General features: G+C 39.5%; 1 protein-coding gene across 6 annotated transcripts in view; it reads right to left on the bottom strand.

Moving 5' to 3' along the window:
- The window catches only part of RALGPS2 (Ral GEF with PH domain and SH3 binding motif 2), a 186807-nt gene that overhangs the window by 129005 nt on the left and 45184 nt on the right, over positions 1-12618 (bottom strand). The window lies entirely within an intron of this gene.

Genomic DNA, 12618 nt, shown 5'->3' with positions numbered 1-12618 from the left:
GGATTTTCTCGGTACGACCCGGCAGACTCCTTCCAATTCATTAAATCTGTAGTTGACAAAGGGACCTTCACATACACAGGCATCCCGTCTGGTCCGACTGCTTGACGCAGCAGGGCCTGAATCACGGGATTTTGTTGAGCCCGAGTAGCCCGAGTTCTGCCTGCAATCGGGCTACATGCCTCACTTCCCTTATTTCTGCTATTAACACTATCTTGATCTCTTTCAGGAGAGACCAATAATTGTACATCCTCTTCCTCATCACCCGCTTTTAAACATCTTTTCCCAATGCTACAAGCAGAGCAACACCGAGACATTTTCTCTTTGTTTCCCATCATCATTAACACATTTGAATCAGAAATCAACAGCTTACATTTTTTTTCTAGTTTCATGATCATTTCTCAGAGAGAAGAACAAATCTACATATGGGACCTCATCCCATTTGTTCTGTCTTCTACAAAACAACATAAGTTGCAAGATTGTATTACAGTTTAGCGTTCCCATTTCTGGCCGTTTTTCCTCATCCTCCAGTTTATACATTGGCCACCACTGAGTACAGTATTCCTTTAATTTTCTCCTTGTTAAAGGATTCCCACCAAACTTCCTCCAATGTTTCAGGATGCATCCTAAAGGAGAACAGGAGGATACCCCCACAGATTGTCCTGTTCCCATATTACCACCCTTAAAAGAACGTTCTTACCAATTACGCTTTCGTACACTCCAGTCGTCACTGTCCAAACGTGTACAAAGCTTACCTTTGGTTACCACAACCAATTACCCTTGTATCATACCCTTTATGCAATGTCTCTTAATAATTACTGCGTTGCACCTTTGAGTCGCTTACCTGTTCCGACCGGGGAGGGTGCTCACGGAGTCCCCGAACAAAACGGTCGGTGCGCGCTGGAGTCCGATGAGCAGTGTCTCCCCGCCGGAACTGGCAAGACGATCCGGGCAAGGCTTTACAGCGAGGTCCCATCTGGGTCGCCAGAAAACTGTTGTCCGAAAAGCGGATTCGTTGCCCGGTGTGCAATGAGCCAATAATTACACACTCAGGAGAGACATTTATTTATTTATTTCAGAGTTGCGCAAGCCTGGGTGCTCGGTGGTCTCCCACAAATCAAGCACACCCCCCCAACTTTTCAGGTAGCATTTATACAATCAAATTTTCCATATTTGTGACTTCCTTCCTCTTATTGCCATATTTGTGACTTCCTTCCTCTTTCACACTGATTGGTTAATGATTTCTTCACATTTCCCTGGGTCCCACCCCTACTTCTCAAGGTCCTGATCAATTAATTAACACTGCCCCAGCTGGGTCAGTAGGTGTTATCTTCCAAGGCCCTGAGGAAGAAGACATAATCCAGACCCCTTAATCATCACTGTTTTAACAGTGAGAGGAAGCTTTTTACTTCCCAAGGTCCTGGCGTCCAAACAGGCCTTATTTCTCAGCCTTGGCATCCTCCCTTCTGGAGAGTGGGGCACAGGAATGCAGACTGCTTGTAACTCCCTTATCTTTCCAGCCTGCACCAGCTCTGAGGCCTTTTCTTACCGAACTAGGAGCGCGGCCTAAGGCTTCAGCAAATTTAGCTACTTATGCTAAGCAAGTGTGCGGCTACTCATGCTAAGCAAATTCTACCTAAGATAGAAGTTATCCAAATCTACCTACTTCAAACATTCTTTCTGAGCTTCTCAGGGTTGTCTTGTAACAGTATCAGTACTATAAAATATTCAACTGATATCCAGAATCAGAGATCCTGATGAGTGATAAATCTGAACTACAAGTAATTTGTTGAAAGAAATTAAAAACAAGATTGTTTTTGAACCAGAGGAAAAAAAAAAATAAAAAACTGTCCAAGCTATTTTAACTAGATAAAATAAACCCAGATGTTTGGTGTTGTCTCAAAGCCAGAATCATCCATTTTAGGAAAATCCCACCTGCCACCTTTGTCTACTGCATTTTTGTTAATTAGTTTCACACTCAAGTCGGGAAGGTTGATTTTGTCACGAACACTATTTAAACACAAAAAAGGGTCAACAGCTTCACAGATTGGTAATATTGCTGAAACAGTACTGAAGAACAACTCAGAAAGTCACTAGCCACAATGTGGTTACAGTGTTTTAGGCAGGTGGTGTACTTTTGAAGCAGCTTTACCACTAAAAAGCTAGAAGATTCTAATAAGCTATACTGGCTTATTTTCCACCACCCTCCAAGACTGAGAATACCAACCTCAGCAAAACCAGCATAAATGCATCTACCAATATACACACAGGATTCATTCACACAGTAGCCTTCTAATCTAAGACTAGTTTTTTCAAGAGCACCAGAGGAGGGTTTTTCAGCAGAGTTCCATGTGGCTAATAAACAGTGTAAATCCGGCAGAGCTGTGGAATAGCGGGCAGCAGGGCTGTGCTACCACTGAGGCTGCTGCATAAACCTGCTCCCTTCCTGAGGAATGAAGCAAACAACAGCAATTCACCATGGGACCCAGTTGCATGCTCAACTCAGCCCCATCCTAAGAAAGGACATGATTTGCAAATAGTGTCTCCAACCTAGGAACCACTCCTTTGTCTCTGCCAAGATATGTTAACCGATTTTGAGGGTCATTATGTTAAGAAACATTGGCCATCTTTGTATTACAGAAGTAAAAATGTCAATTAACAATTCCAAAACACTCCCATTTTCCTTCTGCAAAGAAAGAACTCTACCCATATTAGGAGAGCCATTAATAGAGGAAAAAGCCACAAAGTAGTAGCGATCAGCTAGTCTAGTGATAAGATCACAGAAACACACCCTACTGCCCTAGGGAAAAGAGAAACATCTGACTCCCTTAGCGACCTGGAACGTAATAGGGAAAGACGACACCAGAGAAAGAGCAAGACTGGCAAGTAAAACTTCAGTTGCTGAAGCCCATCACTTCTCCTCATCTTCCCTCCCTCACGCCTACAAGCAAAGCCACAAGACATCTGTGACATTCAGCACCAGTCCACCCAGAAATTTGACACCTAGAAGCAATGCAGAAACTCCAGATGTCCCAAGACAGCAAGGCAAGACTGTCTCGTTTTTCCTATTCCCTGGAGAGCTGTTCTCTAACTCTATTACTGCCCAGCTCTGTTCTTTACTTAAGACTACTGCTCCAGAGATCAAGGGGAAGTACTTAAAACAATGCAAGTTTAAAAAAGCCATGGAAATAAGAGCTAGCTTTCAATAGGTACAGCTGAAAGAGTTACTTAAAGCCTTCAGCTTTTCTACAATATACTTGTGTTTACAAATAAGTGAAGGATTTAACATAAGTTTTATGCGCACAATAGTTTAGCAAGATGTCTTTCATGCATGTATTTGCATTATTTATCAAACAAGTTCCCTTTTTAGCAATATCACTTCCCATTGGCTGACTAGATTTCTGAGTCCATCTAGCCTAGCATTATACAAATATGACATCTCCAAACTATTGTACTGCTACAACATATTGCTACTGTATAAAACCTGTATTCAATGACTATTTTCCCCAAACTATCCTTTACATGAATGCTACAAAAAATGCTTTTTGGCCTTAACAATATACCTTTAATTAATGCCTTTATTGTCTAATAATAAGTTATAAAATTGAGACCATGAACTATCTCCTCAAATGTGTCAGCCTCAAGCTATTAACATGCAAATCCAAAACTCAGTACTGTTACTGCAAGTCTAAACTTCATTAAAATTCACACCTACCTCACACCTTCACTTTGGACTTATACCAAACATACACTAAGTATACAGTGTAGTTCCCACACCCATAGGCATTTCAGTTTTCTCCCATAAGCTAATCAAATTACATGGAGGAAGATACACCATTTCACAGGACAAAAAAACATTTTTGGCAAGTTTCTCTAGGCACCCCGGGGCAATGCGATCATAAGTATTTTAAACTTTACATTGTACATACACACAAGTTATTGGGATCATGTAGTAAGAAATACTCCTTTTCCCTCTCCCAGTCACACAATATCCTTTACCAAAAAGGAAAGGAAACAAAAGCTACTGCAGTTCTGATTGCTGGTCTGTAACAGAACTTTGAGACCTCTTATTTTAAGAGACTGAAGTCCCTGAATGCTAGCTTGTATATTGATTTGTATGAATACTTCCTTTAAGAGAAGTTTCTCACTCTGAAACATGATCTAGCACCTAATGAAGAAACCTTTCCACCATTACGACAGCTTCAGGAAAGGGTCAAGACGGACTTTTCTCAAGTATTAAACACATCACAGCATAGAGCAGTGTTTGAGCTCAAGAGTCACACAGACCTAACCACGTTAAAAAAGCAAAATGTCAGCAAGGTAATTAAGTACAAGGGCAAGCCACTACACACAGACATTGGGGAAATGCTATCTGCAAGCAGATCCTAAAGCAGAATATCTACTTGTGAATAGCTGCCATTCTTCAAAGGTAAAGAAATGCTGCATCTCCAAGATAATTTTCCATTTCTTCAGCATCACTTTAGTGATGCTTCAACTTTCTAACACACTGCATATCCAGCACCTACCCCAAATGAATAGAGTATCACCTTGCTTTCTAGGTTGCTCTGCTGACTACAATTCAGTTAACACCATTTTCCTCTCCAAATTCCTTTTGTATTATTCTGGACACCTTGAACACTTCAATACATACTGCAGTAGAGTTAAACAAGTTCCACAAATAAAATTTTCTGTCAGCATAGCTAGATTCACACAAGGGCTTCACACAGTATAAATGATAATCAAAGAATTGTAATTTAAAGTTGATACATGTTTCTAATGAAGACCAGGACCAAGTTTCCTCTTCATTTCTGAAACCTAACATAACACATTTTTTTTTTTTTAAAGTTGCACTGAAAGTCATCTATTACCATTACTGGAAATGGCATACATTAAACTGGATCAGAAAGCAACCTACTGCCCACTAGTAAGGAGAAAAACACTTTCAGCAAGGCATAACACTAAGGGTATTAAAAAAATCCTTAAAAGAGTTATCTAGCAAAATTTGTTTCAAATCTTGCTCTGAAGCTCAGCCAGCCAGTTTTGTTATTAGTGGATTATGCCTGACTTTTCCAAACCAAGGGTAGACCAAACATACTATCAATACTTGCAAGATGTTTCTACTTGCAAGAAGTGGCAGAGGTAACTGTTCAAAATAAGCCCAGACAAAAAAAAATTATAAGATATTAAGTATCACTAATAGAGAAAATGACTAGGGGGAAAAAAGAAAGAGGAAAAATAGATTGTTAGCAAAGCACTTCTTAAACTAGTAACAGTGAAAGTATTTCTACCTTTACATAGGGACATCTGCTATTATTATACACACATAACAGGAAACAATTTCATTAGAAAATGCATGCCTGACATCATCCATGCACTGAAATAGCTTATTAAAAAAACCAAAGCCTTATACCCAAGCAATGTTTATTTTCATCCTGTCTTCAGGCAGACCTGCAGGACCCAGCTTTTGACCTCCCCCAGCAAATATCTCGGTTTCAGGCTCCTCGCCAGTACATTCACAGTCCTCAAAAACAAAAGGTTAGTGGCTAACTAAAAATTTTACTAACACTTCAGTAATTTCACACAATAATCTCGAGAAGGTACCTGAAGATCACCTTAACTGTATGGAAGGACTGAACTCAAATAGATTCCTACTGTTCTTATATCAACAGGCCTTTTTGTAAGGCACAATCTATATTTCCATAAAATTTTGATCAATAAGGCCACCACAGTTATTCAAAGTTACCTACCAGGCAAGCAGGACAACTAGCACCCAAACAAACTGGCTATTCTAAAAATACTTGGGATATACATGAAATAGCAAATACAAAAGGAGAAGCAGCCACTAAGGTATACTTACCAAGACAACACATGGTAAAACTGACTGGTAATCAAAGACAGACTGATGGCAGAGTGGTCTGGACTCACTTTAACTACACAGAAAGTTAATTATGTGACAGAGTGGAAGAGGAAATACAATGATTATGAGTCATCCATTTCACCATATGCTTTATCAAAACACCTCATGATATCAGAGTTACTAATTAGTGACAGCACAAAACAGTGATGCATTAATAGAGAAGAGTAGTCCAAATCTTTGGGCTTTTTTATTATTTTTTATTTAGCACTTTGAACAGTTTTTATGCATTTTGAAATTCAAAACGTATGCTTAAGAAACTATGAGATGCTATCAGCACATTAATACCGAACATACTCAAGTTGATTGTAGTTGATGTTGTAATCCACAAAATACTTCAAAAGCTCAAGGATTACTCTTGTTTGGTAAGACAAATAGCTCTAACATCCTGTTTTGAGTGACACCAACATTATTCCCCGCTCACTCCACCAGGCTACTGTAAAAGACACTGAAGTTGTAAAGTTAAGCCCTACTCCAAAGCAATTTTCAAAAATGTCACAAGGATCCTACAATGCCTCAAATGTTTCTGTGTGAAATCTGATAGGGCTTGAGCTCACTAATAAACACAGACAGCTGGAGAGAACTACTTTTTTTTTTTTTCCCAAGCTAGGAATTCAAAACAGATTCCCTCTTGTTTTCCATTACTAGTAACAATGATTCCACAAGCTAAGTTATAACCAAAGGGACAATTGACCCCTGTCTAATTGCAGTCAGTTTACCAGAACATTGATTTTGCATTTACCAGTAGTCTCTGCCATTGATTGCTTTTTCCCATTCCACTCTGCATGACACCAGCACAAGACTGTGTATGGCTGCAGAATCAAACAGCGTGGGGGAGCGATCAGACTGAAAAATAAGATGGGGGGGGGGGGGGGTTACTTTCTGAGCTGGGTAAGTTCCCTGATCCAGTTCACCCTACTGGTATTTCTGCAAGAACAGACAGTTTAAGTGAGCAGTCAAGAAATAAGCTGCTACGGAAAAATGTGGGGTGACAATTCTGTTACAAGCCATTTCAATTGGTTACAAATGTGGAGGACCACAGCTTTATCAAGCAAGCGGGGACAAAACTTAACAGCAATAAGAAGAATAAAGTTACAACTTGTCATCAAAATAAGTGGACTGGAAACATGAGCTGTTAAGAAGTTCATAAATTTGAGTTTTACACAAACCTAACAAGAAGTCCACCTGTACTTACATGCCTCTTCATCACAGCCAATTCAGACATGAAGCTTACAGAGAAAGCCTTAATAATTTGAGACTTTCAGCCTCCCATTTACAGACTCTTCAGCCTGTCCATAAATTATTATTGCTTTATAATCTGAAAATTACGTAACCACAGAAAGTGTGCTTTGTACTAGTCCCGTTTGTTCACTTATTCATCCAACTGCAGCCACTCTACCACATCATACCATGTTTTTTGAATCTGAATAAAAGTATAATACTTTAGTTAAGAAATTATCCAAAGCCCTTGGCACCTTAATTACATGACAAAAGCAATCTGATTTGCCAAATGCATTAAGATCACTTATTCAGGAAGTCTGCCAATCATCTAGCCACTATTATCTAAGAACTACACCCTCAACTTTTTTTAAAAGATCAATATTCTTCTTCCCCAGCATGATCAATCTGAGTCACTCTCAATGAGAGGAACAAATTCCATAGTGTCAAAGCTGTCTCTGGATGTATAATAAGGGAGGTTCAAATCAAACAGCTTTTAATGCCATACTACTATAACAGCGGTCAGAGAGTTGATTCTTAAGCCAGTCCTAGGTCACTTCAGCCTTAATTGATTGCAACCAATACCACAGCTCCATTAGGAGAAAAAGAGATAACACATATACATCCGAAATACCAGTGCTGCTGACTCCTAGTGATATGGTTCCAAAGCAAGCAAAACATGCTGCACAAGATTGCCTCCAAATAGTTTTAAGACACAGTTTCAATGTGAAGGTCAGCAGATATCACACTTCTCCTCTGCAACCCTCATTATACATTTCTTTTCTCCCACTCTGATAGGTTGTTCAAGGGCTGAAACTATGGACAGACAGTATAAGCAAAGAGATTCAAGACCTCCTAAGAATTCCTAAGTTAAGTCTACCACTTTTCAGCAGAGGACTCCACAGCAAGCTTAGGAATCAGTCTCCTTCTATCCCATTTCTGTTTATCCCTTGGCAAGCTGTTCTGTCTTTCTTAATTTATCCACACTTTCCCCAAGTTGTGCCTCATTATTTGCACTAAGAACTGCTAATAATAATCTAAAAACAAGGGGAGGAAGAGCAGTAATGACTACTAGCCAGATCTGGAGGTCTCATCTTCTAGTCAAAGATTTAAAAAACTGATTTTACTGTTTCCTTATGATTGCTAAAAAACAACTAAGATCACCAGAGGGCACCAACACTTTTACCTAATGGCAAATGCACTCCTTCAATTAGTAAGGCTGATAACTACATCCACATCATCATGTATATTTTATCTGGATTGAACCTCAGCCAGATTGTTCTAATCCATGTCCAAATCTGAACTACATGCTGATGAGGCACTGAGCTACATTAACCGTTGTGGTCACACCTGCAGTATATGGGGGGGACACTTAGTCTCCCCATGTAGACCAGGGGAAGAAAAAAAAAAAAAAAAAAAAAAAAAGAGCAGACACATGCCTTTCCCAGTTCACTTGGGATCTGAAGATTATATTGTCTATGATATGTATCTATGTACATACGCAAAATTCTGAATTAGGTGTGGAGAATAGACCAAAAGTCATACACCTCAAAGGAACAGAACAAATAACTATTCTTAGAGTTTGCACCAGTATGAACACAACTGTAAAGGACAGCAAGCAATATCCACCTTCAAAAAACCCAATAAAAATAAGGACTTTCAATTTAACCATCAAGCAGCAACAGATGCACTGCTCTCAAATCTGGCATCACATCAACTGCCATGTTACATGCCTAATCTTTAACAAAGGAGGCTGCTCCTTACAACTGAGAAATAAGCAGGTTTTAAAGCCACAAAGATGATGCATACAGCAAGCCGACAGAGTGTTTCTTGAAATTCTGACAAAGAAGCTCTTCAACCGTTCAATGTTCAGTAGAGATACCCTGCAGTACATCCAGAGATTTGCTTCAGCAAGAAACCTTAACTTTTTGATGCACTTGATACAGCTACAAAGAGCCAGAATACAGCCAAATACAGTCCTAGAGAAATAAGGGCAAAGCTTCTAAAATTTGCAAAGCATAGACTTTTCTTCAAGCACTACTGCCCTGCGGTACTACCTAAGCAGTCATCCTTGTACTTCAAGCCGTAGGACAATGTGGAGGGGCAACCTTGTCCTTACGGAAACGCATAGCGGTACAGAGGCCATCACCTCTCTGCACAGAAATTACAGCCTTGGGGGGGGGGGGAAAAAAAAAAAAAAAAAAAAAGTAAAGATTAGATTGAAAGTTTTCTGAGAGCATTCTCAAGGCAAGCTCCATGAGTTCAAGGAAGGCAACATTTATGCCATATAGGAGTCTACAATCTGTCTGGAAGCCTGTAAGGAATTTTGAAAAGACCAGGTATAACTGTACTGGCACACGACATACCTCAGAAAAGTGACTCCAAAGTTAAACATTAACCTTTTATGCATTTCAGGAAAACTGTATTTCAAAAATATTTCGCACTGGCCCAGTGGAGGCTCCTGTATTTTATTTTGCTATACTAAAAGTAGAAGCTTCCATGAACAGGTTGAGTTTTTCTAGTCAAAGTCTCCTACAAACTGAAACCTGTATGCCAGAGAGAAAACAGTCTTCCTCTTAGTCAGCTGCGCTCAGCCAGCGAGCAGGTTCAATGCCTATCAATTCCACCACGCTAACTTGAGAGCTACAGCAAGAAGCTCCTGTGTTCAGAATATACCATGCTGCCTAACACCTGCTCCCCTTCTGTGATTTAGGGCCACCCTTACCTTTTCCACTACCTTCTCTGCTCCTCATAGCTGCTTCTAGCTACGCAAAGCTGCTGCCATCAGCTTCGCCCCATGCTTGGGCAGCCACTGGAGCAAGAGTTGCAGTATCTCCATCCGACACCCCACAAAAATTTTTCTAGAGCTCCCATTTTAGACGTCCTTTTTCTGCTTGGCAAAATACTGGATTTCACCAGCCTGCCCACAAGCAGGATTCTAGTGCCAACTTCCCCGGAGCCCTACAAGGCTTTTAAGGACCTCTGCAGAAGAAAAGAGCTGCAGTCACACATCTGCATGTTCTAGCAAACAAAGCACACAGAGCATCTGCTTGGAACACCCAACCATAACACTGAGCCTCTCTTGCTTAAGCAGTCTTCTGAGGGAATCAATTCATAACAGGAAAAAACCAAAACATGAAGTCTACAAGCTTCTGTTCATGCAATAAAAGAATACATGCATGCACATACGCATGATTAATGAGATTATTTCTACTGCAGCAGTTCCAGGTATCTAAACATAAAGGCATTAATGTGTTTTTCCAAATATTTTGAAAATGCATTTTTAAGTATGTCCTCTAACATCAGCCCTTCCAATGAAGGGCTATAAAACAGTCAAATCAGAAATATACCATGCCTTTGTCTTACAGTTGGACAAAAGGCAAGCATTTACACCCCTCAGCCTTAAAGCGAGTTTTCAACTCATCTTCAATTACTGAATCAAAGGAGGACCCCAAGTGACTCATAGTTCCAAGCAAACATATATATAAAAAAAGATTAAAACCTAATCTCAATGACAAGGAAACAGGAGAAGAAAGTGTTTAAGATAGAGGTGTGTCCTTATCAATTCAAATCTTTTAATAATTGAAGATACGCCAAGTGGAACATTAACACACTAAGATCAGTAGCTTTTCGAAGTCCTAAACACACTTATTAAAGATGGACAAGTTTAAAGTAAAAGTTAATACAAGTAAATGAAGTTTAATAGTTAGCCTTCTACATTCATACGTATGCACTCATACTCAGCAGCATCAAGACCAATAAAGTATCAGAACAGCAGGTGGTTTTTTTGGTCTACACTGTCTACCATGACATAAGTGTGCAAGGGAGACCATCTCCCAAAAAATTCTGTACAAAGGCAAGTTCCAGAGAAAAAGAATTGACAGTAAACAGAATATCTTCTTGAACACTTTTCCATCAGTTTAAGAATAAAACACAGCTTGCCAGAAATCTAGGCAAAACAAACTAGAAGGTATAATATTTCACAAGGAGGCCAACAGGTTCCAAGCAACTGCTGCACATCTTCCACATGTATTTCCAAGCAAGCGCTCTCCCCCCCATCTCAAACATGCTATACTTTAGCATTTTAGTGCAGAATAAGCCTCGATTCTTTTTGGAAGGAATATTTAATCTCAGAATAGCAGGAATACTTCTTCATACACACTCCAAATTCTAAATACAAATGTCACCAGAGGGCACTATTTCAATCCAGAGGCTGCAGAAGTATTAATAATTTTGCTTCTGCGAGGGATTCCCCTAAAAAAAAAATACAAGTAAAATGTAAATATTTATCTCAGAGAGGTAAAATATTTTTCAGCATAAGCAGAGGCACTGCTATTGAAGATAACGATCAATATCAACTTCCATATTATGCTATACTGTGCACTTGATGGCACCATTCTGTTCATTCAGACAAGTTTTTCTGCACCCATGGGGAACACATCACTTTACAGAACCAGGATCCAAGCCAGCGCAGCTCATGTAGAGGTGCCTATGAGAGCCCTATGACCATATTATCATTGATTCTAAACCTTAAAATAATACATGAAAAAACATGTATATATTGTCAAGAGATCACCTTGGCGAACAATATAGTTCTCTATTCCTTGTTGTTCTGTAAGTATGTGATGCTGTGTTGAGAGGGTCAAAAATTATACTATTAACACAAAGATAATATAAAAGTATCATTGATGTCAGTCATTTTCAACCCACGGTCCATATGTTATTCCTGAAGGCCTAAGACCTAATAAAGATTTTTAAAAAAAGATCGAGGTGAGTTGAAGTTTATTAGGCAGAAATGTGCACAACCAGAAGGTCTACAAATCAAAGGCGGTTACAAACCCCTGTTTGATGTGAATAGAAGAGGAAGTCCATTTCATTCAGAAACAAACCACCACCACCACAGTACTAGTAAAATCGAGTCAGTTACAAGCAGAGACAGTGATAAGAAACAAAAACTTAATTGCGTTTCTTCCCATGAGAATTCCCATTCTTAAAAAAATAAATAAACAAACACTGTATGTCTACAAAGCACTACCTGGTTATCTGCCTATACCACTCACCCATCTGTCCCACTTTAAAAAGGAGAATAGTCTCCATGTCTTTCATCCACCTGTATTATCAAAACCCCTTAGTTCCACATAGGGACAGGAAAGAAAGAGAGACCTGTGCAAAGGCACTTGTTGTTAGCATAGGGATCTTTCAGATACCTAAACATATCCTCAAAGATTCACCAGGCAGTAACTACTATTAAACACACAGGTGGAAGCCACTTCAAGACTATCACTTATCATCACTCATCTCAGTTTAAGAGATATAGCTGTAATTTCTTTTCAAGCATCTGCTGACAGGAAAGAAATATGCCAAACAGGTTTGATGTCGAATAAACAGCATTTATTTGTCTAACCTCTACAGCAGATCCCTGCCGACTGCAGGGCAGTGGCATTCCCGGCCTCGCTGCTCTAAACTTACCCTGTTGGGTACGAAAGGGC

This window comes from Dromaius novaehollandiae, chromosome 8, assembly GCF_036370855.1.
Source record: "Dromaius novaehollandiae isolate bDroNov1 chromosome 8, bDroNov1.hap1, whole genome shotgun sequence".
Taxonomy (NCBI): Eukaryota; Metazoa; Chordata; class Aves; order Casuariiformes; family Dromaiidae; genus Dromaius; species Dromaius novaehollandiae.
The sequence above is the reverse complement of the archived record's forward strand: the minus strand, read 5'-3'. Positions and strand labels throughout refer to the sequence as shown.